Source organism: Mytilus edulis, chromosome 6 (genome assembly GCF_963676685.1).
Source record: "Mytilus edulis chromosome 6, xbMytEdul2.2, whole genome shotgun sequence".
Lineage (NCBI taxonomy): Eukaryota > Metazoa > Mollusca > Bivalvia > Mytilida > Mytilidae > Mytilus > Mytilus edulis.
The window spans coordinates 16612925-16638027 of record NC_092349.1 but is presented as its reverse complement, the minus strand read 5'-3'; the positions used below and the strand labels follow the sequence as shown (position 1 = coordinate 16638027).

General features: G+C 32.2%; 1 protein-coding gene across 1 annotated transcript in view; it reads right to left on the bottom strand.

Annotated features, from left to right (window-relative positions):
- LOC139527247 (uncharacterized) overlaps nucleotides 1–23150 on the bottom strand; it is a 60328-nt gene extending 37178 nt beyond the window's left edge. Inside the window, exon 1 of the mRNA XM_071322581.1 lies at nucleotides 22874–23150. The gene's annotated coding sequence lies outside the window, so the exon portion shown is untranslated. The remainder of the gene's footprint in view (nucleotides 1–22873) is intronic.
- Nucleotides 23151–25103: the final 1953 nt, after the last annotated feature.

The following is a 25103-nucleotide window of genomic DNA, read 5'->3' as shown; positions in this document are numbered from 1 at the left end:
CAATCGACCTCAAAATTTGCAGTCAGCAGGGCATACATGTACTAAAAGTTTATAAAAAAGCTTGGTGCAGATATCTCTCAAAGCTTTTCCTAGAGAAAAGAAATTGCAATGCCGTAAAAATTGCTTGCAAGGTCCGTAAATTTCAGTAAAAGCCTACAATAAAATGTCCGCTCCGAGATTGAAATACTAATCTGTGTTACAAACAGGTGCTGAAAAATGTACATTATCAGAAAATAATCAATAAATGTGTTTTAAAGTTACACCGGATCAAATAAATCCAAATCATGCACTGCTTGTGAACTGTCATCAACATGTCAATTTCCTACAATGACAAAAGAAATTACATTGTGTGCATTCCGTCTCTATACATGTTGTCTGTTCAAAGTCCCCACCTAAAAAGGAATAAAAAGACTATCTTTTCGTTATTATAAACCCGTGTCACGTGATGTGGCGCGCGCGCTGTACCTAAAATAAAAGAAAAACTTTCCAAACTAAACATGAAACTTCTCCGGTAACAATAATATAGACCCCATACAGAAAGAAACAAAGAAACAAACAAACAAACAAACACCCCCCCCCCCCGCCCAATTCAATTAATTTTAAAGGGGGAAAGACCCCCTACAATTGCTTTTTTAAAGCAATTGATTTATATTTATTATTTTTTTTTTCCGCCAAATTTTGTTCTTGCGATAAATGTTTGTTTCGCAATATGTCGCTTAGATTTTTTTCATATTGTATCGTATAGTTTATGCGCTTTTAAAATTCACCCTGCTAAGCCGAACCATTTTCTTTGTAAGAGTTATCTCCCTATTCACTGTTTGTCATGTGTGTGCATCTCCTTCGTAACAAAATAAGAAAGCGACAAAATTCTTTTTACAAATTGTTCGTTACATCCTCAGGAATTTTTGGCTAATTTGGATCGAAGCGATTCGATGAAATTTTATAGGAGTTATGTACCTTTACGGAATAAATTTGTCGGTATGTTTTTTTAACTCATAAACCGTTAACCGTATAACCCTGGAATGTTTTTATTTGAGTCCCCTGGGTCCTAACTTAGAAAATTAGGTCAAGGTCAAAGGTCAAGGTCATATTTTAGATTTTCATATGTCTTTGATTTCCCTATAATTCTTGAATGGTTATAGATACAGAAAATTTAAGCAGTGAAAAATGTTCAGTATTTCAAGGGGCAACTTTGTTACATTATGACTGTATTGGTTTTACCATTATGTAAGGGATATAACCCCCATTGATGGTTTATAAAAAGCCATTATTAGGCAAAACTCTTAAACAAAAGGTCCTTGACCCATAGGGTCTTTTGCAATGACATTGTGAAGCAATGACCTTGACAAAGGTCACAAGGTCAAAGGTCAAGGTCATGTACATATGTGATTTGGGGAACGACTTGAAGAATTTTATGTGTGTTTGCCAACCAACCAACCAACCAATCATGATCAATCAATAATGATCAATCAATAAATCATGATCATGATCAATCAACCAATCATGATCATGATTAATCAATCAATCAATCATGTTTCCGTCTCATGTGTTTAATATAGGGTTCAAGATCTCCTTTGTTTCTTTTTCGCTGTTTCAATTGACCCTTTCCAACGTGTTTAACCAACCAACCAACCAATCAATCAATCAATCAATCAATCAATCAATCATGATCAATCAATCATGTTTCCGTCTCATGTGTTTAATATAGGGTCCAAGATCTTTGTTTCTTTTTCGCTGTTTCAATTGACCCTATCCAACGTGTTTAACCAACCAACCCAACCAACCAACCAACCAACCAACCAACCAACCAGCTAATCAAGTAATCAATCAATCATGATCATGATCAATCAATCATGTATCCGTCTCATGTGTTTAATATACGGTCCAAGATCTTCTTTGTTTCTTTTTCGCTGTTTCAATTGACCCTATCCAATGTGTTTAACCAACCAACCAACCAACTAATCAATCAATCAATCAAGTAATCAATCAATCATGATCATGATCAATCAATCATGTTTCATGAAAAATTGAAATTTAATATTGTTCTTGCGTCACTTCTGAAAAAAAAATCCACATGTACTCTGAAACTACAAGTACAATCGACCTCAAAGTTTGCAGTCAGCAGTGCATACATGTACTAAAAGTTCATAAAAAAAACTTGGTGCGGATATCTCTCAAGACTTTTCCTAGAACAAAAAAATGGCAATGCCCTAAAAATCGCTTGCTAGGTCCGTAAATCTCAGTGACATCCTACAATAAAATGTCCGCTCCTAGATTAAAATACTAATCTGTGTTACAAACTGGTGCTGAAAAATGTACATTTTAAGAAAATAATCATTAAATGCGTATTAAAGTTACACCGGAACAATTAAATCCAAAACATGCACTGCTGGTGAACTGTGATCAAAATGTCAATTTCCAACAATGACAAAAGAAATTACATTGTGTACATTCCGTCTCTATACATGTTGTCTGTTCAACATCCCGACCTAAAGAGAAATAAAAATACTAAGTTTTCGTTATTATAAACCCAAGTCACGTGATGTCTTCCCCATCTGGCGCGCGCGCTGGACCTAAAATAAAATAAAAACTTTCCAAACTAAACATGAAACTTCTCCGGTAACAATAATATAGACCCCATACAGAAACAAACAAACAAACAAACAAACAAACCCCCCCCCCCCCCCCCCATTCAATTAATTTTAAAGGGGGAAAGACCCCCTACAATTGCTTTTTTAAAGCAATTGATTTATATTGTAAAAAACCTTTTTAACCATTCTGTTCCGTTAATAAAAAAAAAAAAATCTCCCCGAGACCCCCTTTTGCCCCACCCCCTTTTTTTTTAACCCTCCACTTACAACTGAATGTAGGTTGTGTACTATCTATCCTATCAATGTAAAACGAACGACAACTCCAGTTTTTTCCATATTATTAGGTCTTTCCACTTTTCTGTGGAAAGCCTATTGTATTTGTTCTGATTATTAGGTCTTTCCACTTTTCTGTGGAAAGACCTATTGTTTTTCTTCTGATTATTTTTTTTTTTTTTTTTTCTTCCGCCTAATTTTGTTCTTGCCATAAACATTTGTTTCGCAATATGTCGCTTAGATATTTGGTATATGATATCGAACAGTTTATGCACTTTTGAAATTTACCCTGCGTAAACGAATACTTTTCTTTGTAGGAGTTATCTCCCCAAACACTGTTTTCCTTGTTAGCGCATCTCCTTCGCAACCGTAAAAGATTATGACAAATTTATTTTACAAAATTGCTCGTTATATCCTTCGCATGATTTGTCCTATTTTGACCGAAGCGATATGACCGCTCCATATGAGAGTTATTTCCCCTTATGCATCTGATATAAGTGATATGAATTTCTATCTTATAAATCATAAGTGATAGAGACCTAGGATCTTTTGATTTGAGGTCTTTGGTCCCAAAAAATGAAAATTAGGTCAAGGTCAAAGGTCAAGGTCATATTCTAATATTTGAATTTGGCTTATTTTCACTTATATCCAAAGACTGTATAAGATATCAACAAATTATTTTTACTAAATTGTTAGTTGCGACATGTCGTAAGATGTAAATTTTGATTGCAAGCGTACGTTGAATGTAAAAGGGAGTTTTCTCCCCTCTTGTATTTAAAAATACGCGTTTGGTGATATAACTCATTAACTAAATATAATAAAGACCTATGGTCTTTTGATTTGAGGTCCTTGGTTTATGACCTTGAAACTGATCTCAAGGTCATAGCTTAATTTGACGTTCTAGATTTTGACCTTTGCTTTTATTCTATATGTATACATGATAAAGATATACAACTTTTAGAAAAAGATATCAAACCATTTAACCTTGTAAAAAACAACCGGAAGTGACCTTTTGTAAACCGGAAATAGCTATTTTTTTGTACTTTTTAATATAAAAGTATATAGAACCAGATATTTTTGGAATCAGTGTCAAGTAAATATTCAAATATAATCGGAAGTAACATTTTTCAAACCGGAAGTAACAAATTATCTCCCTTATTTAAAAAAAATGTATGGAAACAATATATTTTTGGAATCAGCTTACTAGGAGCTATCATTTGACGATTGAAATGACATTTTAAACTTAGTTTCACAACTTTTCATATCAAAATACATTGTTTTGATGGAAAGACCTTCAATTGTTCTCTGAACAATTGGTTTTTAATTTTTTTTTTTTTTCTTCCGCCAAATTTTGTTCTTGCGATAAATGTTTGTTTCGCAATATGTCGCTTAGATATTTCTCATATGGTATCGTATAGTTTATGCGCTTTTAAATTTCACCCTGCTAAGCGGAACCATTTTCTTTGTAAGAGTTATCTCCCTATTCACTGTTTATCATCTGTGTGCATCTCCTTCGTAACAAAAAAAGATAGCGACAAAATTCTTTTTACAAATTGTTCGTTAAATCCTCAGGAATTTTTGGCTCATTTGGGTGGAAGCGATTCGCTGAAACTTTATAGGAGTTATCTACCTTTACAAAATAAATTTGTCGGTATGTTTTTTTAACTCAAAAACAGTTAACCGTATAACCCTGGAATGTTTTTATTTGAGTCCCCTATGTCCTAACTTAGAAAATAAGGTCAAGGTCAAAGGTCAAGGTCAAGTTCTAATTTGTGACTTTTGCTTGTTTTTGCATTTTCTCTGACTCTTTGAAAGATACATAAAGAAAAACAATTGCAAAATGTCTGCTTTATTGTTATGAAGATATGATACATTAAGTCTGATACAATTTAATGGCATCTTATAGGAGTTGGTGCCCCTAATATGTCTTGATATGAAGTTATTTGATTATAACTTCAACTAAGTTCATTATAAAGGCATTTGACCTTGTACAAAAGGTAAGGTGACAAATGACCTTGAAAATTGACTACCGGAAGTGACCTTGAGAAAACCGGAAGTAGCCTTTTTTGCAATTTTTTCATATAAAAGTACTCAGAATCCATATATTTTGTCATATAGATACATAAACTGATTACTGAAGACTAAAAATGACTTCCAACAAACCGGAAGTGGCCAATTATCTGCCATTCTACATATAAAAGTATATAGAAACTATATATTTTTTGGAATCAGTGTCAAAGAAGCTATCATATGAGACCGGAAGTGACATTCATTTCACCGGAAGTAGCTTATTATCTCCCTTACATCACTCATTAATATAATTAAACCATTATTTATCGCATCAGTATGAAGAAACTATCTTATCAAAATTTCTTTGGTGTGGAAAGACTTTCAATTGTTCTCTGAACAATTGGTTTTTAATTTTGATTATATTTGTTTGACTTCCTCAATTGGTTTCTGTAATACGGACTTACTAGAGAATCTCACAAAGTATCCACTTCCATACTATTATAAATGATTTCAAAGAAATATACTGGAGTAAAGTAAAACTTGTTTAAAATTGTAATGATTTTTTTTTAAATTAAAATTAATATAAAATGATTTAAAATAAACACAAGTGCCCGATTCCGCAACGTTTACGGATAGTCAGGATGTCCCGTAAATATTCTCATGTATTTCCGGACATATTCCGCAACGTTTACGGATGCGAAATATCCGCAACTTTTGTGAATACGAAAATTCAAATTCCGCAGCCATTCCGCAACGTTTACGGGTGCGGTAGCTTTACGGATGCTTTGTGAATAAGGTCCCAGATACGGTACACAACTTTCCGGAATTTCTTTAAGTTAATTGATCATTAAATAGATGAGAGTTTTGAAAGTTTTAAAAATATCGATTTTGATAATCTTACCTAATAAAAACTAGTGTATATAAAACCGAAGGAAATCATAATCTTACAGCATTGTTATGTTCAAGTTAAAAGTAAAATCACAAAAATCTTCGAGGAAATTCAAAACGGAAAACTCCTAATCAAATGGCAAACTCAAAAGCTCTAACATATCTTACGGATGGATAAGAACTGTCATATACCTGACTTGGGACAGACATTTTCTTAAGTGGAAAATGGTGGATTGAACCTGGTTTAAAATTTTGTACCGCTAAATCTCTCATTTGTATGACAGTCGCATTAAATTCCATTATATTGACAAGGATGCGTGAACAAATCAAACATATAAAATGGGTTAAAATTTCAAAAGATCTAGCTCGATTTATGTTTGTCCTACGCATTTGGCTTATATTCAAAACCAAATATTCACAACTTCCAGTATTTTCTCTTTATTTTATTAAACAGATTTACGAGTTTTTAACTTAACAGTTGTCTCTAGTTCATGATTTTCCAATATGTACTACATAAGGTTTAATCTACAAAATCTAAGAAGTATACAATCGTCACTTACAAATATATATCAAAATTAATACCAATCAAGTTTCCACTTTATTGCGGCTTTCATGTTTTTATACGATCATTACTATTCTTTAAATACACGCACGGCTAAGATATTTTATTTTTAAAATTCTGCCAACTAAACCCAAAGTATTTATTTCTATATATATTTCAATCTGAGGATCTGTAACACTTGCTTTTTATTTGTAGTAATTGATATCATGACCCCATTTAATCTTCAAAAAAATAATCTTTGCATTGCGTTTAATATATATTGATAGAAACGTCAGTGACCAGTTCAATGAAATATAAAGGGGCTATAATGGTTTAAACAGGGAATACTGATTGGGGACAGAAATTTGGGATTACAACTGGCACAACGGACTCATAAAAGAGTGAACGTCATTGCAATAATTCATCTCATACAAAAACGGCAACACCCGGTCTACACGAGTCACATAATTTGACGTCTTCATTTTGACCGGAACTGGCACTGCATAAGTTACATCCAGCACATCCTAACAAACTTCCTACTTTTGCTGAGGTTTTATACAAGACTAAAGAGACTATCTTTCTATTCTTAAATTACCATGGAAATCAAGTGATTTATTTCGTGAAATGTCAACAACTGCGAATCAAATACTAGATTTTCTATGGAATTTTATTTAAAATGTGATGAAACCGCGAAATTAAATAATGTCAAATAACTTTTAAAGCTTTGACATACTTCTAAAATATTAAATTTCATACTTTACATTTTATGTTAACAGTTTCAACGGCTTAGATTTGATTTAAAGTTACATACATTTCATCATAATAAGATGATGAGTAAATCGTTATTTGTCGTTTATTACGTAAACGTCGTCTTTATAATGTTATTCCGATATTTGTATGGACTTTAGCGAATATTTGTTTTGAAGTAAAAAGGGAGATTTGTTATTCATTGAACTTTTTAATTGCGCTAACATTAACTTGATTCAAAATTAACGTTGTATTACAAATAGAATAACTCAAATTAAGGCCAATAAACATCATAATTTAACTTACCTAAATGTATCTGAAACTCAATGTTAGCTTTTTTTGCTACGGAAGCAATGAATATAAAATGTTTAATTCTTCCTTAATCACACAGGACGTATTGATATTTTTTAAAGTCAACAAGGTCAGCTGACGACATATGATCTAATAATATTTAAGTGAAACATGCATTCATTTTGTAGTATATAGAATTGAGAATGGAAATGGGGAATGTGTCAAAGAGACAACAACCCGACCAAATAAAAAAACAACAGCAGAAGGTCACCAACAGGTCTTCAATGTAGCGAGAAATTCCCGCACCCGGAGGCGTCCTTCAGCTGGCCCCTAAACAAATATATACTAGTTCAGTGATAATGAACGCCATACTAATTTCCAAATTGTACACAAGAAACTAAAATTAAAATAATACAAGACTAACAAAGGCCAGAGGCTCCTGACTTGGGACAGGCGCAAAAATGCGGCGGGGTTAAACATGTTTGTGAGATCTCAACCCTCCCCCTATACCTCTAACCAATGTAGAAAAGTAAACGCATAACAATACGCACATTAAAATTCAGTTCAAGAGAAGTCCGAGTCTGATGTCAGAAGATGTAACCAAAGAAAATAAACAAAATGACAATAATACATAAATAACAACAGACTACTAGCAGTTAACTGACATGCCAGCTCCAGACTTCAATTAAACTGACTGAAAGATTATGATTTCATCATATGAACATCAGGCACAATCCTTCCCGTTAGGGGTTTAGTATCATACCATCATAACATATATGAGAAGAACATAACCCGTGTCATGCCAACAACTGTTTTTAGAATAAATGTGTTTAGTTCCGACGCAAAGACCTTATCAGTGACTCAATATTAACGCCAAAATATGCAATCTTTAATGACTTGACAACAGTATCGTAATTATATCCCTTCTTAATAAGTCTATTCATAGGTTTTGTAAGTTTCTGAGGTGAATACTGACACCTTTGTGCTTTATAAAGAATATTTCCATAAAAAATTGGATGTGAAATACCTGAACGTATAAGAAGTCTGCATGTTGAGCTATATTTACGAATGATTTCTTTATACCGATGATAAAATTTAGTAAATGTTTTGACTAGTTTGTGATATCGAAAACCCTGGTGTAATAATTTTTCAGTAATACATAAATTTCTCTCGTTAAAATCTAAAACATTGTTACATACACGAGCGAATCGTACAAGTTGAGATATATAAACACTGTATGTTCAGTACCGATAATATATTATATGAAAATGTTACTCTAATTGTTGATTGTTGACTGATTTATTTCTATATTTTGTTTAAATATGATTTGAGAAGGTTATTTTTATTACCTCTTAAATTTGAAGATATTTTCATATATATCAAAAACATTCCATAACATGTTCAGAATATGTTAGTTTTTCAGATAAACTTAAATTCATTATTGCACACTTCTACTAAATAAAAATACTGTTCAATAGTTTCTGTTATTGAAAACCACTTGGAACAAAATAGTTAACAATTATTGATATATCTCCTTAATACTTTTCAACCGTCGACCTTTATTTTGCCTTTTTAACATTTGTTTTATTCGAGCGACACTGATACGTATTTTTGTTGACGAAACGCACGTCTGACTCAAATATGAAAATTTAATCCTGGTATTTATGATGAGTTCATTCAACTGGATTCACAATTTATAATCATTTACAATTACAAGTCGAACATTTCGAAATAATTGTTAGTTGCATTGTTTCCTGTAGAGGGAAAATAATGTAATTTAATCAAGCAAAACATACACAAGAAGAACAATGAACACCATTATTTAAAGATAACCATGCGAGATCACTGAATGCGGTCAGGATCAATTATCATGATTATCATACAAAAGGATTTTGTTTTCTACTTCAAAACGATAATAACGCGGTAGTGCAACGAATGCCTTTCCCTCATCTATAGAATTTACCACAGTAAAATAAAAATGATTTAACCGAAGGAAACCATAATCTTACAGCATTGTTATGTTCAAGTAAAAAATAGAAATCACAAAAATACTGAATTCCGAAGAAAATTCAAAAGGGAAATTTTCATATCAAATGGAAAAATCAAAAGCTCTAACAAATCAACCGATTGAATAACAACTGTTATATTCATAACTTGGGACAGGCATTTTTGAATATAGAAAATGGTGGATTGGACCGGGTTTTGTAGCGCTAAATCTCCCATTTGTATAACAGTGGCATCAAATTTCATTATAGTAACAACAAAACAAACAGATATAAAAAGGCAGTAGATCCAGTTAGATTTGAGTTTGTGCTACGCATTTGGCTTATAGTATTCAATATCCAATATGTAAAATTTCCATTATTTTCTCTTTTATATCAAACAGATTTACGACATTTGAACTATACCTTTTTCTCTAGATTATGATTTTCAAATACGCACAACATAAGGTTTAATCTACAAAATAGTCACTTCCAAATATATATTAAGAATAATACCAAGAAAGTTTACACTATATAACAGTGATATCGGCTTTCACATTGTAAATGCAATTTTAATTATGTGCGCACATAGTTCATAACATGATCATTACTATTTTTTAAATACGTGCACGACTAACAAAAAAAAAATCATTATGATTTTGGAAAGTCTGTCAGATAAACGCAAAGTATTTGATATATCTATTTCTAAATAGATTTCAATCTAAGGATCTGACCCACTTGATTTTTATTTGTCGTATTTGATATGACCCTAATGAATCTACCAAATACATCAGCTTTGTATTGCGTTTGATAAATAATGATTGATTGATTGTTGGTTGCTTAACATCCAATGGCAAAAATGTCATGCATGTGCATGATAAGAACAAATTAGCAATAAACATAAAACGTAGAAGGAAATTAGGTTTTGTAATAGAAACGTCAGTGGTCAAGTCAAAGATATAAAAATGGACTATAATGGAAAAATCAGGGTATATTGGATTGGGACAGAAATTTAGGATTGCAATAACATTAACGGTACCAATTTTTTTCGGCACCTAATGTGCATTTAGAAAATACATGTCTCAACTGGCACAATGGACTCATCAAGGAGTTGTTGCAATGATTCATCTCATGCAAAAAGGGTAACATCCGTTCTACACGAGTCACAGAATTTAACGTCTCCATTTTGACCAGAACTTGTATAAGTTACGTCCAGCCCATCCAAACAAACTTCCTACTTTGGCCGAGGTTTTATTGCCGATGGGAACAAGACTAAAGAGACCATATTTCTATTCTTCAATCACCAGGGAAGTCAAGTGATTCATTTCATGAATTGTCAATAACTGCATAAAGTTATTTCACTGCGAATCAAATCAGATTTTATATGGAATTGTATTGAAAATGTGATGAACCCTCAAAATCAAATATTATCGACGAGAGTATAAGGTGTACGGAATGATATTGTCAGCCTAACAATGCATTGGTTCGTGGTGTACTATAAATAATTCCTGAAATAAGTTATAGTTTCGATAAGTTACATCTATTTTGAAGAACGTCATCCGATGTTAGACCACTATTTTGCTTTAGTATTGAATCTGTGAGAATATGTAGCCAAATGGAAAGTATTGGTTGCCAAATAACTTTTAATGCTGTTGACATACTTCTAAAATATCCAATTTTATACTTTACATTTTAAGTTAACAGTTTTAACGGCTTATATTTGTTTTAAAATTAGAAAAAAATTCTTGATAATCAGATGTTGAATAAATCGTTATGTGTTGTTTATTACATAAACGTCGTCTTTATAATGTTATCCCGATATTTGTACGGACTTTTAAGAATTTTGTTTTCAAGTAAAAAGGGAGAGTTATTATTGATTGGACTTTTTAATTGAGCTTACATCAAATTGATTCAAAATTAACGTTAAAATTAATATAGAATAACTCAAAATAAGGCTAATAAACATCATAATTTAACTTACCTAAAATGTATCTGATAACTCGATGTTAGACTTTCTTGTTACGGAGGCACTGAATTTATGAAGAAAAATTCTTCCTTAATCAAACAGGACGTACTGTTATTATTTAAAGTCTACTAGGTCAGCGAAAACATATCATTTCATAAAATTCAAGGGGAACACGCATGGTAGTATACGTTCAGTACCGATAATATATTATATGAAAATGTTAGTCTCATGGTTGATTAGTGCCCGATTTATTTCTATATTCGGTTTGAATATGGTTTAAGAAGGTTATTTTTATTACCTCTAAAATTTGAAGGCAATTTCATCTATATTAAAAACATTCCATAACTCATGTAAGATGTTCAAAAAATGTTAGTTTTTCAGATAAACTGTACGGTGACCTATAGTTGTTAATGTCTGTGTCATTTTGGTCTTTTGTGGATAGTTGTCTCATTGGCAATCATACCACATCTTCTTTTTTATATATAATTTATTATTGCACACTTTTCCTAAATAAAAATACTGTTCAATAGTTTCTGTTATTGAAAACCACTCGGAACAATATAGTTAACAATTATTGATATATTTCATTTATACTTTTCAACCGTCGACCTTTATTTTGCCTTTATAACATTTGTTTTATTCGAGCGACACTGGTAAGTATTTTTGTTGACGAAACGCACGTCTGACTCAAATATGAAAATTTAATCCTGGTATTTATGATGAGTTCATTCAAATGGATTCACAATTTATAATCATTTACAATTACAAGTCGAACATTTCGAAATAATTGTTAGTTGCATTGTTTTCCTGTAGAGGGAAACTAATGTAATTGAATCAACCAAACATACACAAGAAGAACAATGAACACCATTATTTAAAGATAACCATGCGAGATCACTGAATGCGGTCAGGATCAATTATCATGATTATCATACAAAAGGATTTTGTTTTCTACTTCAAAACGATAATAACGCGGTAATAGAGATTTCCAATAAAATGACATACGTACCTAACTCGACGTACGCACGTAACGGGACCGGTTATTGCTAACCTATTAATTTTGTTAAATGCGTAACTCAATTGTTAACCAATTCATATACATTTTATCGATATGAAATATTTCTAAGATGATGAAAAACGAAACAAATCATGATTTTTATATATCACGTGATTATTGAGATTCCCGCCTAAACTTCACTGTCATAAGACCACGTATATATACGTATCTTCACCTATCATACGATTCATCTGAGTTGTCTCTCATAATTTTGACCATGTCTTTCTTTTTCCGATATACTTTGCAAAATTTAATGAACCTTTATTATTTGATATTTTATCGCTTTTGTTTGTCGTTATCAGATATATATCCCTTCTTCTTTTCGTGTTTAATGTTTTATAATATTTAATTTCGGTGGATATTTATTATTAGATCGATTTTTTTTAGCCATTTTGGAAAAAGAATGAACTCAAAGTGTTAATCAGAATGTGTCTGTTAAAGGTGGTAACTGGGATTGCATCATACTTTATTAAGCAAAATTTCAAATGTTCTCTTCTTCTGAAGTTAATCTCTTTAATAACTATCTCTGATTTTTTTTCAACAGGAAAAACGTACGTCAACGGGAAGTGTATATTTAAAGAAAAATAATACAGGTCTTGTACTTCTTTTAATTTTAATAGTTGACATACTCTTTTCTTTCAAATGAAAGTCAACGAACATTAAAAAAAAAAGAATATAATTGTAATTGATGATAATGTATGCAAATAAATGTTTACACCAATTCGTTATTTAGATTGTAATTTGGAAGGTGTACTTGATTAGCAACTGATGAGTAATAATCTGCATATAAACATTGACCAATGTGGATAGTAAACTATCAACTTATAGTACATATTAATTGGCTAAAAATATCCTGTCCCCAAGATTTCTGATTAAAAGTGGATGAGAATGCCAATTTACATAGTTGTTAATTTTTGAGACAACTATAATGTCACTTCAGTCTTTACGGGAATTTTCTTTTAGTCTTACGTATCCAATTAGAAGTAGTTTCTAAAGCTATCAAAAATATTGATATAGTTAGCGAAAATTTTAGTTTCAATTTTTGTCTCGCTTTGGAGGTATTTATATATACAAGTGACAACTATGCGACAGAGCCATGGATCCGGTGAAGGTGTCACACGACTGAAAGAAAAACATTTTATATTCATAATTATATATTTACATATGGGATTGGCTGGTAGCAAGCTAGCCTCGAATACGGGTTCAATTATTTTGTTGGACCCCTTGATCGAATGTCTTTACAATTGTATTTTTCTGCTTCTCAACCAAGCTTGATGCATTCACGAGTAAGAACAAGTATTGGTTTACTCGTAGAAAGACAAGTGTGTCTTTATAGTGGTTACGCTCTCTTGTTAACTAGCATATGAAAAAATGTGACGCTATGTGTTGGGCATGTATAAAAAGCTATATATGCATTAATCATTATCATTTCATCATCCTTAATATATATGTAATATTTGTCGCTGGATATAAGACATACATCAGTATCATCATCATCATAAGTACTATAGCTTGAGGCTAAATCTCCGTCGTAAGTTCATGTATTATATTTAGCTTGAGGCTTCTTCGTCGTAAGTATGATAACTTGAGGCTTGATTCTTATCTGATATTTTAGCCAATTTATGTCGAGAACTTATTTTAAGCATGCATCTCTATGCTACATAGTTTTTATAAATATCCAAGTTAAAGCCAATAGAAATCAAATAAGTATGTTTATCAAATGATCATGTAACAATTAAAAAACAGTAAGAAAGGGATTGACTCGTGAGACTGAAACGAAACTTTGAAACAGCAATTTCCAGTATTTCCAAAAAAACTCCTTGTACCGATCTGATAGTATCCACATCTACTGAACGCTATCTTAAAAACAACTACAACTAATAAATAAAAAAAATAATTATCCAGTTTATAATATTGATCAATTTTGTCGTTACATCATTGTATTAGTATGGATGTGCCTCTCCCAAGTCAGGAGCCTATGATTCAGTGCCTATCGTTTGTTGTTGTGTTTTCGTTAATTTTTTAGCAAATTAATTTGGCTGTTAGTTTTCTCGTTTTAGTTGTTTTACATTTGTCATTTTGTGTCCTCTTATAGCTTACTATGCTGTATGGGCTTTGCTCATTGTTGAAAGCCGTACGGTGGCATATAGTTGTTAAAATTTCTGTGTCATTTGGTCTCTTGTGAAGAGTTGTCTCATTGGCAAACATATACTACACCTTGTTTTTTAGGTTACACGCCATTATTCCGACAGCCCATTATTCCGACAGCCCATTAGTCCGACAACCCATTAATCCGACAACCCAATAGTCCGACAACCCATTGGTCCGACAGCCCAATAATCCGACAACCCATAAGTCCGACACTTATCAAATCAAGTATCAGGGTATTCATTGTATCAGGGTAAAATAAAAAGTGTCTGTCTGTATTATTACGTTTAGATATGTAAGAACATAATTTAAGAAATAACTCCGTACATATAACATAAGTCTAAGGTAGTTCGAATACTTTCTATATACTCAATTCAAAATCTGTATATATAGAATAGAACAGAACAGAATATTTCACTTTCAAAATGATAGAGTCTATAAAGAGCGTATAAATCAAGATCAACCAGTGATGGTGCGAGCTACTGAAGATACCCCCGCCCAAATATTTCGGTAAATAGGAAGTTGTTGAGTTGTGAATCTGAAAAAGCATCACACAGTATATATAGGCGACTTATATAAACCTTGAAACCAAATTTCAGAAATCATTGTATTGTAGTTCCTGAGAAAAATGTGCCAAAAACTTTCAACTGTCATGTGAAAAGTTTACGGTAAACAGGAAGTTGTTGAGTAATGATTCTGAAAACTCATCACACGATATAGCCGACTTAAATAAACCTTACAGAAATCCTTGTAGTTCATGAAAAAGATGCACCGAAAATACTAATGGGACGGACGGACGAACTGACGGACTGACTGAGGGATGGACGGTTGGACGGTTCAACAGACAGAGGTAAAACTGTATACCCCCACTTGTATATATAAATATGTAAATATACTGAAAGAGTTCCTCCCTCAAATTATTATAAAGTGAGCATTCGATTGAAAAGTGACGACCATCCTCAACTTTATCAGCTGTACAAAACGATGTTTTGAGTTTCTGGCATTCTTAATTCTTAATGTAACGGATGAGCAAGGTTGCCACAAAACACATAATGTACTAAGTTAGACAATTTAACAAAGACACAAGCGGGACAAGAGTTTCACACATTGTCTTAGATTTTTTACTAATTGTTATTGTCTTTTATACTGCACTCAATATATTTTAGCAGTCAAAATGCGTTGAATGTATATTTAAATAGAAGTTACCGAAATGTCATGTCCGTCATATTTGTTTTTCGAAATAAGTTTTGTTGTAAATCATCAGTCCTGCATCTCCACCAACCATTATAAAATAGGCATATTTTTCTAGATTTTTAGATAAGCTCGGGATATAAAGCTCCTACTATAAGTTTTATGGTTCGCTACAGATCCCCTACGGATCCATAGATGATTAGTAAAATTCATAGGGGGTGAGGCCGGAGGACGAATCCCCTATGGATTTTATTCACCACCGATGTTCCGTAGGGGGTCAGTAGTTAACTGTATAACGAATTTATCGCACGCTGGACTTTTTCGGTTTTAACAACATTGACGTCTCCATTAACGCGTCATGAACCCCCTACGGTCTCATAGGGGGTTACCACGTGACGGCGTTAAACCAATCACAACGTAGTATTTTACCCGCGGTGCGATAATATAAGATATGTTGTTCGCTACTGACCCCCTACGGATCCATAAAGGGTTAGTAAAATCCATAGTGGGTGAGGCCGGAGGGGGTCAGTAGTGAACTGTATAACGAATTTATCGCACGCAGGACTTTTCCTGCTGCGTTTTGTAGAAAAATAAACAATAATATAGAACAACATCAATAGATGACGCCACCATTAACAGTAGACGTGACGACATGAATCCCCTATGAAATTTACTAACCCCCCCTTACGAATCCATAGGGGTCACCACGTGACGGCGCTAAACCAATCACAACGTGATGTTTTAGCAGCGGTGCGATAAAAATATATTGAGTGTCATCTCTCAGGCTAGGTCTGATCGATCGCTATTGGAAGTGATGTGTACTGTCTCCGTTTTTCCTGGATTCACATTCCCGAACATGATACCGTATTCATAATTGAAATTGCTCATCTTTTCTGAGCACATATTTCGTCTTATTTGTCATCTTATTTTTAAGGATCTGTGTATGTATTTATCTCTTTGTTTTTCTCATGTTGACTGACGCTACATTAGTTTCTTATTTCTGCGACAAAATTAATTTAAATGAAACTCAGATGAGTGATTCAAGAGGTAGAAAGTGTTGCGACCAAAGAGGACGGGTAACGTTATCCAACTCTGATATATTCATTTATGTAGTTAATAGCGATGAAACCTCACTCCCCTGATACGCGAAATGGGGAAGCCGAAGATCTAGTGAAAGAAGGTAGATCAAGACATACACAAAAGAACGCGAACTAAAACAGTACAGACTGACAGTGGACACAAAAACAATGAAATATAAAGACAAATAAAATACCCAGACATGTAAAAAGAAAGAGGGACGAAGGTAAGGACTGATCAGTTGCAATAAGCATGTGTAACAACTCTAATATACTGAGACAAATATCCCGCATGGAAAGAATAATTGGAATCAAAACGGACAAACACAAATATTATAGAGAACGGAGTTAATTGGTCTTTTTAGAGAAAATTTACCCATACACATAAGAAAAATGAACTGTCGGAATAATGAGCTGTCGGAATAATGGGCTGTCGGAATAGGTGGCTGTCGGAGTAATGGGCTGTCGGAATAATGGTTGTCGGACTAATGATATGTCACCGTTTTTTGTAAAAATTAAGTGTAACAAATTCATAGACAGTCTAGAAAAGCATGACCTCACTCACCTTTTGTCATGTCAAAAGCAGAGAGAGAGAGTATATGTAGGACAATTAGTGGTCACAACTCTATTTTAGATTATAGGTAGTTTCCATGTGTCCATTAGATTACACGTCATTATCACATTTCTGTGTTCAGCGAGCTACTAAATTACGGAAAAAAACTCAGTATGTAGTCTTAAACTTATAAATTTCATGCGAGATGCCTAATGTTTAGACATTGTTGTTTTGAAAAAGTATTTATCAAAGTCAAACGACAATCATTTAAGGTTTTTTCGTACAAAACAATTTGTGATTATGGTCGTATCCAAGATATTTCAAAGAGGGTGTTGTTCCCGAAAATTGAATTTTTACTGACGATCGGAGCGATTCAAAAAATAATTTGGACGATTATAGTTTTTTACGCTAAATTTTTTTATAGACATTGTGGAAAACATGAGATTTCAAATTATTTAGCGATCGAAAGGGGGGGGGGGAGTACGCCCTCTCTCCCTGTATCCTCGAATGCACGTTTAGGTATACATGGACAAAAACCCCGTCCCATACATTAGTATAGGTAAAAACGAAAAATTTCTGTTTGATATATATTAATGATATGAATTTCTGCCCACATCAAATAATCAATTAAATTATAGATTTGATTTTTTTAAATAGTCGAGTACACCCTTTACATTCGGGTGTGTTGGAATCAACTTTAAACGTTAAAACTTGTAAAAACAATAAAAAAAAAAGCAGTCTTCTCGCTTGGTTATTCATTATTTTAATATTTTCATGCTAAATTTTGTCTTGGTAGTTTTTAAAATTCATAATTTGAGAAAAACAAAAATATGGGTCAAGTAAAATGACAAGAAATGATGGGTGTATTTGATAGCAAGTTGCTCACTTACTTATTCCATTAAATATTGTGTCAATAAAATCATTCAAAGTTTAATGACAAAATATTTAAAGATTAAAAAAATTAAATGGGGTTGATTTTTACTTAAAGTATTTTACAGAAAACAACGCGTGTTCAAAGAGCAAAACATGCATGCAGTGTATTCTCCCCTCCGTCATGCTTCAATGCAATAAGACGAAAAACGTTAAGTTAGGTCGGTTATGTCGAGTAAAGTCATTTTATTGGAAATCTCTATTGCAACGAATGCCTTTCCCTCATCTATAGAATTTACCACAGTAAAATAAAAATGATTTAACCGAAGGAAACCATAATCTTACAGCATTGTTATGTTCAAGTAAAAAATTGAAATCACAAAAATACTGAATTCCGAGGAAAATTCAAAAGGGAAATTTTCATATCAAATAACAAAATCAAAAGCTCTAAAAAATCAACCGAATGAATAACAACTGTCATATTCATGACTTGGGACAGGCATTTTCGAATATAGAAAATGGTGGATTGGACCGGGTTTTGTAGCTCTAAATCTCCCATTTGTATAACAGTGGCCTCAAATTCTATTATAGTGACAACAAAACAAACAAACATAAAAAAGGCATCCAGTTAGATTTGAGTTTGTGCTACGCATTTGGCTTATAGTATTCAATATCCTACAATTTCCATTATTTTCTCTTTTATATCAAACAGATTTACGGCATTTGAACTATACAGTTTTCTCTAGTTTATGATTTTCAAATACGCACAACATAAGGTTTAATCTACAAAATCGTCACTTCCAAATATATATTAAGAATAATACCAAGAAAGTTTACACTGTATAACAGTGATATCAGCTTTCACATTGTAAATGCAATTTTACATGATCATTACTATGTTTTAAATACGTGCACGACTAACAAAAAAATCATTATGATTTTGGAAAGTCTGCCAGATAAACGCAAAGTATTTGATATATCTATTTCTAAATAGATTTCAATCTAAGGATCTGACCCACTTGTTTTTTATTCGTCTTATTTGATATCATGACCCTAATGAATCTACCAAATACATCAGCTTTGTATATATGATTGATTGATTGTTGGTTGCTTAACATCCAGTGGCAAAAATGGCATGCATGTTCATGTTAAGAACAAATTAGCAATAAACACAAAACTTTAATAAGGTCTTGTAATAGAAACGTCAGTGGTCAAGTCAAGGATATACAAAGGGACTATAATGGTAAAATCAGGGTATATTGGATTGTGACAGAAATTTAGGATTGCAATAACATTAATAAAATTGACGGTACTAATTTTCTTGCACCAGACGGTGCCAATTTTTTTTGCACCTGATGCGCATGTCGACAATACATGTCTCAACTGGCACAATGGACTCATCAAGGAGTTGTTGCAATGATTCGAATCATGCAAAAAGGGTAACATCCGTTTTACACGCGTCACAGAATTTAACGTCTCTATTTTGACCGGAACATGAATAGGTTACGACCAGAACATCCAAACAAACTTCCTACTTTGGCCGAGGTTTTATTGCCGATGGGAACAAGACTGAAGAGACCATATTTCTATTCTTCAATCACCATGGAAATCAAGTGATTCATTTCATGAATTGTCATTAACTGCATAAAATAATTTCACTGCAAATCAAATATTAGATTTTCTATGGAATTGTATTGAAAATGTGATGAAACCTCGATATTAAATATTATCGATGAGAGTATAAGGTGTACTGAATGATACTGTCAGCTTATCAATGCATTGTTTCGTGGTGTACTATAAATAATTCCTGAAATAAGTTATATTTTCGATAAGTTACATCTATTTTGAAGAACGTCATCCGACGTTAGACCATTATTTTGCTTTAGTATTGAATCTGTTAGAATATGTAGCCATATGGAAAGTATTGCTTGTCAAATAACTTTTACTGTTGTTGACATACTTCTAAAATATCCAATTTTATACTTTACATTTTATGTTAACAGTTTAAAGGGCTTATATTTGTTTTAAAATTACAGGAATTTCTTCATAATCAGATGTTGAATAAATCGTTATGTGTGGTTAATTACATAAACGTCGTCTTTATAATGTTATTCCGATATTTGTACGGACTTTTAAGAATTTTGTTTTCAAGTAAAAAGGGAGATTTGTTATTCATTGGACTTTTTAATTGAGCTTACATCAACTTGATTCAAAATTAACGTTAAAATTAATATAGAATAACTCAAAATAAGGCTAATAAACATCATAATTTAACTTACCTAAAATGTATCTGATAACTCGATGTTAGACTTTCTTGTTACGGAAGCAATGAATTTATAAAGATTAATTCTTCCTTAATCACACAGGACGTACTGTTATTATTTAAAGTCTACTAGGTCAGCGACGACATATGATTTCATGCATTCATTTTGTAGTATATGTTCAGTACCGATAATATATTATATGAACATGTTACTCTAATGGTTGATTGTTGACTGATTTATTTCTATATTTTGTTTAAATATGATTTGAGAAGGTTATTTTTATTACCTCTTAAATTTGAAGGCAAAATATTTCAATAACATTCCATAACACATGTAAGATGTTCCGAATATGTTAGTTTTTCAGATAACTTAAATTCATTATTGCACACTTTTACTAAATAAAAATACTGTTCAATAATTTCTGTTATTGAAAACCACTCGGAACAATATAGTTAACAATTGTTGATATATCTTCAGCATTGTTATGTTCAAGTAAAAAAAGAAATCACAAAAATACTGACCTCCTAGGAAAATCCAAAAGAGAAATTTTCATATCAAATTTCTAAATCAAAAGCTCTTACATATCAACCGATTGAATAACAACTGCCATATTCATGACTTAGGACAGGCATTTTTGAATGTAGAAAATGGTGGATTGGACCTGGTTTGAAGTGCTAAATCTCTCACTTGTATGGCAGTCGTATAAAAATTCAATATATTGACAACGATGCGTGAACAAAAGACACAATGAGTAAAAGAGGCAGTAGATCCAGTTAGATTTGAGTTTGTGCTAAATCTCCCATTTGGCTCATAGTATTCGAAATCCAATATGTACAATCTCCAGTATTTTCTCTTTTATATCAAACAGATTTGCGACATTTTAACTATACAGTTATCTCTAGTTCATGATTTTCCAATACGTACAACTTAAGGTTTAATCTACAAAATCGTCACTTCCAAATATATATTAAGAATAATACCAAGAAAGTTTATCATCTCATGCAAAAAGGGTAAAACCCATTCTACACGAGTCACAGAATTAACGTCTCCATTTTGACCGGAACTGATGTTGTGTCAGTTACATCCCGCACATACAAACATCTTACTTTGGCTGAGTGAACAAGATCAAAGTGACCTTATTTCCGTTCTTCAATCACCATGGATATAACGTGATTTAATTCGAGATATGTCAATAACTGCACACACAAAGTTAATCGCAAATCTAAATAGTCAGGTGAAATTTTATTAGATGTCCATTTGAGTATCTAATCGAATATGTGACAAAACCACGAAATTAGATATCGACGACGAAAGTATAAGGTGTTCGGAATGTGACGAACGTCATACGACGTTAGACCGCTATTTTCCTTTAGATTTTTGTTTGTGTTAGAATATGTGCCCTTATTACAAGCACGGTTACGGTTGCTTATATGTCAAAAGGTACTACTAGTATATACTTCTTTCTGTATGCTGGTGTATTTATTTGTAAAATAATCAGATGTTTGGTTAACCATTATTTCTGTTTGTTATGTATACCTCTTCTTAATAATATTATTTAGATTTGTGTACGAATTTTTGCGAATATTTAAATTTCAAATAAAAAGGGAGATGTTTCTATACATTGGACTTTTTAATTGAGCTTACATTTACTTCATTCAAAATGTGCGTTGATTGAAATATAGAACAATTAAAATTAATTAATGTTCAGGACAATTCAACTCACCTTTATTCTAACTGCTAACTCGGTGTTTGTCTTTCTCGATACGAAATAAGGGACTTTAAAGTTAAATTATTTCTTAATCACACAGTGTATAAGTAATTTTTAAAGGGAAATACAAAAATGTAAGTGAGCTGATGACATATGTTTTAAAGTTATTCAAGTGAAAATGTTTCATAAAAAAACGTTCATAAGAAATTCACAATATCGTATTTTATCCGATAAACATCTGTTCATCATTGCAAACTTTTGCCGATCACCAAATAATGAACCTTAATTTATTTTATTCAAAACGGCTCGATACAGCAGTTTCAGCATTTATTGATATAACTCACATGCATTTAAAATAATTGTACAGTTCATAAACTTGTAAGATTGAAAGTTTAAATAATAGTTGTTCTCATTGTTTTCCTTAGAGTAGGTGCAGTACTATTATTCATTTCAGCAAAACATATTTAATAATAAAATGAACAACAACGTTTACGTTTATCAGTTAAATTCGAGGATAATGGCCAGGATCGCTTATGATACTAAAGTGTTTTTATTTATTACTTCAAAACGATAATAACGAATGCCCGCCTCTCGTCCATAGACATCACCCCATTACAAAACCCGGAAAGTTAATAGTAAAAACTTAAAAGATCGAGCAAAATTCGCGTTAGCATTACGCATTTGGCTTATATCCAACACCCAATAAGTGCTACTTACTGTATTTTCTCTGGGTTTGCTGTGATTTGAAAGATCGACGAGTTTTAACTATACAGTTGCCTCATGTGTTGATACTATTATACGTACAATATAAGGCTTCAACTATGAAATGTAATCACTATACAATTGTTACTTCCAAATATATATTAAGATAATACCAAGTAAATTTACACAAAAAAGGTTATATTTCTGTGCGCAAATGACTCAAAACACGATCATTACTCGTTGTTTAAATACAACACCAACTTATAGAAAATCAGTATATCTCTTAGTAGTATGCAACCAAACAGGAAGCATGTAATATATTTACTTTTATATATAGATTTAAATCCCTTACTGGCACACTTACTATTTATGTTAAGTGTTTCATATCATGACCTAAATCAAACTACCTGACTAATACCTTGTTGATAAATATTCATTATCAACTGCACAAATAAAACACGGTGGTCTTGATGTATAGATTCTGCGTACTGATGTTGTTTATCATCTTGACAACGTGTTTTATAGTTCTTTCATTTGTCTTTGTTCTATTATTAATATTACTTTTGCTGTTGAATGGTTTTATGTGATATCCGTTTGACGTGGCTCAGTACTCATACATCTCGTCAATGTGTTTGTATTGTCTTTCATTTTTAGTGGTGTGTTTTGTATATGCGACTTTTTGTATTTCTTTAGTTCTTATAACGTGACTCTGTACTTTAAAAGATCCCGTCAGTATGATATTGTTCTATTTTATGTCATTATGATATATTTCTATTATCAATTACAAAATACCTTGAAACGTCAAAATCATTCAATCGCGTAGTGGAATTAACTATTTGTGGATTCTTATAAATTCTATATATAATTTTTGGACTATTTTAAATCTCGGTCTATTTCTGAAATTTATTCTTACATACTTTTGATTTTTTAACCCTGTATGCTAACATTGCTTATGTAAATTTTAAAATTGTTTGTATGTACATTGAACGACAAATTTATGTGACGTATAAAATTTTCTGACGTCAGACACAAATCAATGAATGTGTTTGTAGATAGATGTTTTTGTGTTCTGTTAAATTGTTCCTTTTAAAATTGTTATACGATGATGACTGCTGTACCCATATTTTGACTTTTTTATTTATTGTGTCTGTTTAGTTAACGCATCAATGTAAATATAAAGGAATTTGATGAGACTGTCATCAAAGTGAGAGGGTTAGCGCTATGAAACCAGGTTTAATCCACCATTTTCTACATTTCAAAATGCCTGTACCAAGTCAGGAATGTGACAGTTCTTGTCCATTCGTTTTTTATGCGTTTTGTTTTTTGATTTTGCCATGTGATTATGGACTTTCCGAATTGATATTCCTCTAAGTTCTGTATTTTTGTGATATAACTTTTTAATTGTTGGTCCTACATGTTCTGCAACATTACCTGTTAGTGCTAAGAATCTTCATATAGGCAGTCTGGTGTAGACCCATAATGGAAAAAGAATTCTCCTTTAGTTTTATACACAGATAGTATGAGGATTTAATATATGAATTTACAATGGAGAAAAAAAGACTCTTCAGACTTCTATATCCAGACAATAACATTAACAAACAAAGAGGTACATTGTAACTTCCATGACCATGATGAGGGCATCATTACAAAAGAAAACATCAATAGCATAATACAATAAAAACACATTACAAATCAATTACAAGCAAACCGCGCGCCGCGATAAAGTTACTGAGAATTGTCGAAAATTACGCGCTTATCACCGCGCTATCCAAAAATCCTGGGGAGAACACTGTATAACCAAATATGCGTCTTTTCTTAATATGCGATTGTGATCTAATGATTGATTGATTGTTGAATTTTGCGTAAACATCAAGACAAACAGATGTCATGCATGTTCTTGATAAGAACAAATTAACTATTGTAATAGCAATATTTTTACATCTTTATTACTTTATGTTTTCAATTTCTTTATATAAGACAGATTTTCGAGTTGGCATCCCATTGGTTATTAACTACGTTTAAAAATCTTGTGAATTTTGCGACCGTCTGTTAACTGACGTTTTCGTACATGTATGTGATGGCTGTACGTCTACAACAAATATGAGCACTTGGCTGGACTTAATGACAGAAACACTTTTCTCTCGGTCTTTATGTTAAACTAAGTGAATGTAATAATCAAACGTTCTTCACAATTTGTCTAAGAAAATACCCGTTAACTGTGCTCATTGACTTCGACTTAGATTCG